Here is a 6,216-nt window from a genome sequence, read left to right as displayed (position 1 = left end):
CGACCGAGCCACCCAGGCGCCCCTTGCCTTAAAATATTTTAGCAAAGAAATACATTAAGAAAATTTGGAGAAGCATTCATAATTGTTCAGTTAAAGTATGGGCTCCTGGTTCATCACACTCTTCTTTCCTTCTTACGGAATTTTCCATACATTCAATAACCCTGCAAATCTGACCACAGCACTCTCCTGCTCAGAATATTCTGGTATTTTCTACTGCCTACAGGATCCAGTCTGGACTCGTAAGGGTGTCATTCCAGTGCAAGGGATCAGGCCGCTTTGCATCCTGCAGCCTCCCCTCCCCTCATCTGGCCCCATATTGACTGGTGATCTTGTTCACGGCTTGGAGAGCTCAGGTCCCAACCACATCCTGTCTGCCTAAAAAAAATACCCATTTCTCAAAAGTCTCCTCAAAGTGTCCTCTCATTTTTGATCTTCCCTGAATCTTCCAATCTATGACCCATCAGGCCAAGCCTCTGGCCCTCCCTCCACACCCCTGCCTTGCCCACCAGTCAACTATTTTATGGTGGCCAGTTGACATGTGTTTCCCAGCCGTACCCTCACCCCGCCTGGGACTGAGCTCCCCGAAGGCGAGAGCTGTGTCCTGTCCACTCTCACTTCCCAAGGTGCAGACCCAGCCCTGGGTCGGGATTCGGTAGGAAGCAGGGGAGTGAACGAGCAAGCCTCTTCCCTTCTTCGTCTTTCCGTCCTGAAGACGAACAAGACTTAGATTTGAGTTTCCAGGTTCAGCCTTTTTTTTTTTTTTTCCCTCAGCTTTTCTCTGGATGGGGCATTATCAGAATAGTTTCTGAAAATGAGTCTTAGGAACTCAGAGTAGAAGCGTAAACCAATCTCAAAGAATATTTGAGTTGCCAGGCAACAAAAGAACACAAGCACAACTCTCAAATATCAGCCCAGCGAGGTTGTGTCATTGTTGGGTCATTCTCTTTGCTAGTAATTTGATTACTTGCATGCAAGAAAAGACATAGTCAAGAAATACAGTAAAGTGCATTGGTCATGGGGAGGGGAATACTGGAATGGAGATCATGTACCACCGAGGAAAGCACAGCAAACTTGACCCTGGCACTGGGAGAACTAGGGGAAAGAAGACAACATGACCAACTCGAGAAGCGGCCAGAACCCCAAGTCAGCTCCTGACTCTGGCCTTTGCTGGAGCCCAGAGGGAAGCCTGGCTGGGCAGGTGCAGGCTGGAGAAGGACACGGGACGGGGCTCTGAGGGCTGGCCCAGAGACCGGCAGGCACCATCACAAGACTCTGGACCTCAGAGTCACGGTGTTGGTCGCAAGGTCCCTGTTCTTCCTCTGGTCCCAAGAGTGCCACCTTCAGATGCAGGCTGTGTAGTAGACTGGTGTGCCTGTCCTCACCAGGCCAGGGCGTGGCAGGGCCTACTTTCCCTCATCACGGTGTGTGAAGTGGGCGTGTCCTGCCTCAGGAAAGCTTGGCCCGCCCTCCTCTTTTGTTTCCTTATGTTTCCCAAGGAAGGCAGGCGGCCTGACCTATCCTTATGCATACCTGCATCCTAAAAGAATCCCCTGGATTACCCACATCAGAGACACTTGACAAGTCATGATGGAGCTCCACCCTGGTCATACTGATTCAACAAGCTTGGGAGCGTCCTGGGAAGGTGCATTTCAGCAAGTTCTTGTGGTTACTTTTTTTTTTAATTACGGTAAAATAAATACCACATGAGATATGCCATTTTAACCATGTTTAAATGTTCAATTCAGTGGCAGGCATTAATCACATCGACCCTGTTGTACAATCTTTATCACGGTTTCCCAAACTTTTTCATCACCCCAAACAGAAGCTGTACCCATTAAGTAGTAACTCACCATTTACCCCAAGGGTCTGATAATCCCTAATCCACTGTCTAGTTCTATGAATTTGCCTATTCTAGAGAGTGTGTGTAAGTGGAAATGTACCATGCATGTCCTTTTGTGTATGGCTTATTTCACTTAGCATAAATATTTTCAAGGTTCACCCATGTTGTCGTGTGTATTAGAACTCCATTCCTTCTGGGGCTTCTGAGTGGCTCAGTTGGTTAAACATCCGACTTTGGCTCAACTCATGATCCCTCATCGGGCTCTGTGCTGACAGCTCAGAGCCTGGAAACTGCTTCAGATTCTGTGTCTCCCCCGCTCTCTGTTCCTCCCCCACTCATGCTCTGTCTCTCTGTCTGTCAAAAATAAATGGATGTTAAAAAACAATTTAAAAAAAAAAAGAACTCTATTCCTTCTTATGGCTGAATACTATTCCAGTGTATGGCTATACCACATTTTGTGTACCCATCCTTACTTTTTTTTTTAGGTTTATTTATTTATTTTGAGAGAGAGAAAGAGAGAGAGCATACAAGTGGGGTAGGGGCAGAGAGAAAGGAGAGAGAGAATTCCAAGCAGACTCTTCTCTCTGTGCTGAGCCTGACTCAGGGCTCGATCTCACAACCATGAGATCATTACCTGAGCTAAAATCAAGAGTCGGACACTTAACTCACTGAACCACCCAGGTGCCCCCATTCTTCCGTTGATGGACGCTTGGGGTTCTTCTACTTTTGGCTATCGTGAGTACATCGAGAGTACATTATGTGTGCATCGGCTCAAGCCCCCGTTTTCCATTTTTTGGGTGAATATACCCACGAATGGAAATGCTGGGTCACATGATAATTCTATGTTTAACTTTTCGAGGGACCCCAAAATTTTTTCCACGGCAGCCGCACCACTTGCCGTTCCCAGCAGCAATGAACACACAAGGGTTCCACCAACACTTGTTATTTTCCATGGTTTGATTAGAACCATCCTAGTAGGGGTGACATGGTATCTGACTGTGCTTTTGCTTCAGGTAATTCTCAAGCACGCTAAGTCTGGAGAACTCTGCTGTATACAAAGGAGACGGGACATTCGTTAGAGAGAGATAGGGACTCACAGTAAACAAAAGGGGATTTGGGTTACTTTTCAAAGAGTGAATTTGCTTCTTCTTCTTTTGCAGACAAACAGTTTCCTAGTGCTGAGTTCAGTGCCCATCAAGAGCACGTCACAGCAGTGAAGAGAATGTGAAGGGTTTGGGGGTTCCCAGGGCAGGGGCAATTCTGGGAAGACCAGGGCAGGTGAGAATGACCAAGCTGGGGGAGAGCCACTCAGTGCTGGGGATCCACTCTCATTAAGCTTTTGCCAGTGAAAGGGATTGAGTCTGAACCTCTCTCCAGGGTCTAATGATTTTATCTGTGGGCTTTGTAGGATCACTCTGCCTTTTAGGAAGGGCTGCAATGAGAATTCAGAGCGGGAAAAGTGCCATGCAGCTTTTAATAATAATAATAATAATAATAAAAAGTGAGTCAGGAGTGGAGAGGCTAACTTCTCTACCTTCTCACCAGCAGTGTCCGTGGAACAGCTCTTGGTGGGCAAGATATCAGGCTTTGGGTTCATCTTGACAGACAAACAATCAGAGGGGTTTTCTCACATTCCAGGATTTAAGTCCAGGCCGAGTGAAAATCTCTCCGGAGGCAAGAGATGCCCCTTATGACCCTCCATCACCCTGATCAAGAAATGGCTGCCCATTAGCTGAATCTGGGAAGGGTCGAGTGGGATCCAGAGCTGACCCCTGAGCCCCCGTAGAGGCTGCCTTCTCCCAAACATCAAATCCTGCCAGAAGAAACACTCACCGCTTTAGGTGGGATTTCGCTTCTTCGGCTACCCGGGGCCAATTAGCATAGCAGAGCTCTGTGGGTAAGCGCACCCTCAATGGGGCTTATGAGAGCCACAGTCAAGAGATCAAATAACCCCCTTGCTCTCTGTGCAGCAGGCCTGGACTCCATCAGAAGGACACGCCCAGCCAGCCAAGACATAACTTTGGTGCAGACAGCAGGGCAATAAAAAGGCCTAATCTCTTAAGGCAACATGAATTGTTGGCGAGAACACAAGGGGGAAAGCAACATTAGCCAAGGATCATTTTCCTCTTGTTAGAGATGCCTGCTGACTGCTTGGAGAAACCAAAGTGGGAGGAAGAAAAAATCCTGCTAGCACCGGCGGGCAGCAAGCTGCCATTTACAGAACTGGTTTTCCCCACTTTGGAACAGCTAACCATTACTGAGTACCATTACTGAGTGAGTACCATTGATGGAGTGCTTCTTCGGAAAGCTTGCCTCAGCCCGTGATTGTGTAAGTGTCAGCAGTACCACCATCCTGTGCCAGTTGGGTTCAGTGCAAGGAACTGAAGTTGTTCTAGGTGTTTCTAGCAAAAGAGGGCTTTTGTGCCAGGAGTCAAATGCTTAGGAGGCTATGGTAAGGGCTGGAGGAGCTTACGCAAAGGAGTGACAGCCGGCTGTCGAATATAAGGATCCATCGCATGACTGAGACTTCGGGAAGCTGCTAGAGCTTCCACCACAGCTGCTGTCACAAGGACCTGGTGACTGCCTTTCCCGTCTGCTCCTAAACTCTCCACAACCAGGCTTGCCAGCCACCTCATCCCTGGCACTTAGAGGCCAGGCACCAAGGATTAGCTCAGTTCCTCCACACAACAACTTAGGAGATAGGCGACTGTCTCCTCGGAACTTCAGAGATAGGGAGCCTGTCTCAGAGAGGTTAAATGACTCACCCAAGGTCACACAGCCAGCTTCTGATAAAGTCAGAGTTGGCACTCGAGTCTGCCCAAGTCCATATTCTACACCCTCAGCTCCTGGCTATGACTGTGCACCAACAACTCTACGAGGTCCGGCAGTCCACACAGCACACACAGACTCGATGAAGCCAAAACAAATGAACACCAGCGGGGTGAGCACGGCTCGTGGCACAGCACTGGAGAATGACCGCCTGGACCACAATCTGGAGAACTCAGGGAAGACGGCCTCGGGCCTGGGCACAAGTTGGGGCTACGGCATCTGTCTGCACAAGCGATGCTGTCCAGGCCTATCATGCATTTCCCCCCATCACACCCATCCTGTAGGATTTGGCGCAAGTCCTAAAACCGAGTTGTCCCAAGGTGAGAAAGCTTAGTGGTTTGTCAGTCCCAACCTCCCATAGTACACATGGGAAAACAGAGGTTCTAAAAGAGGAACTAACCTGTCAGAGGTAATTCAGATGTCTGGAATCAAGGGGAGGGCAAGCCTCAGGCCACTTTAGCATTTCCTCAACTTCGGGGCTAGCACTTTTTTTTTCAAGTTTATTTTTTTTATTTTGAGGGAGAGAGAGAGAGAGAGAGAGAGAGTGCAAGCAGCGGAGGGGCAGAGAGAGGCAGACAGTGAGAAACCCAAGCAGGCTCCATGGAGTCAATGCACAGAGCCCAATGTGGGGCTCGAACTCATGAAACTGTAACATCATGACCTAAGCCGAAATCAAGAGTCGGACGCTTAACTGACTGAGCCGCCCAGGAGCCCCTGGAGCTAACATTTAAAGGAGAACCCAAGCAATGTACTACAACTCAGTGCCCCTGGAATACCCTCTCACATCACCAAGAACCCTCCTGTCCACCCTTACTTGTCAATTTCTAAGATGGGGTAATGTTTTCATTCTTGATGGTGATAGTCACATGGCTGTATTGACCTTGTGAAAATTCACTGAACTGTTTCCTTATGGGCCGGTGGTTTTTCTGCATTTTTCTATATTATGTCAAACTTCAATAAGGAGCTTACTTAAAATAATATTGGCCAATTAGATCTATCCCAGGACCAGGAAAATATTCCGTGTTTTAACTGAAAAGCCTCTTCCTTCTAGTCTTAAGTGGCTGAAAAAAATCACATCCCGTGTTGCTGTCAACTCAGGATTTGAGCAGACTGAGAACATCAATGATCTAAGAAGGTTTGGAGGCTCTTTGTGACACCTGACACATTCTTCTTATTTTTTCTTTGGAAGGCAGAAACACACACACACAGACACATACACAAGACCTGTGGTAGGGACTTGATAGCTGTTCACAAACCATTTACCTATTCCTCCTGGGCCACCACTAAGCTATACTTCCTAGCCTCTTTCTCAGGTGGGTGCAGCCATTTGACTGGATGGTGGCCAATGAAATGCCCAAAATGGGTATAATCCCAAGTCTGGCTCATAAACTTCCCTGTGTGCAAGCCTTGACTACCTTTTCCTTGCTACCGGCTGATTGGAGAGTTCTCTGAGGCCCTAGAAGAAGGCAGAGACATCAAACAGAAGCAGCCTGAGTTCCTGTGACATCAGGTGGAAGAGAGCCATACAGGAGAGTCACCTGACCAGG

The sequence above is a fragment of the Herpailurus yagouaroundi genome, unplaced genomic scaffold (assembly GCF_014898765.1).
Source record: "Herpailurus yagouaroundi ecotype Mexico unplaced genomic scaffold, PumYag 192, whole genome shotgun sequence".
Taxonomy (NCBI): Eukaryota; Metazoa; Chordata; class Mammalia; order Carnivora; family Felidae; genus Herpailurus; species Herpailurus yagouaroundi.
The sequence above is the reverse complement of the archived record's forward strand: the minus strand, read 5'-3'. Positions refer to the sequence as shown.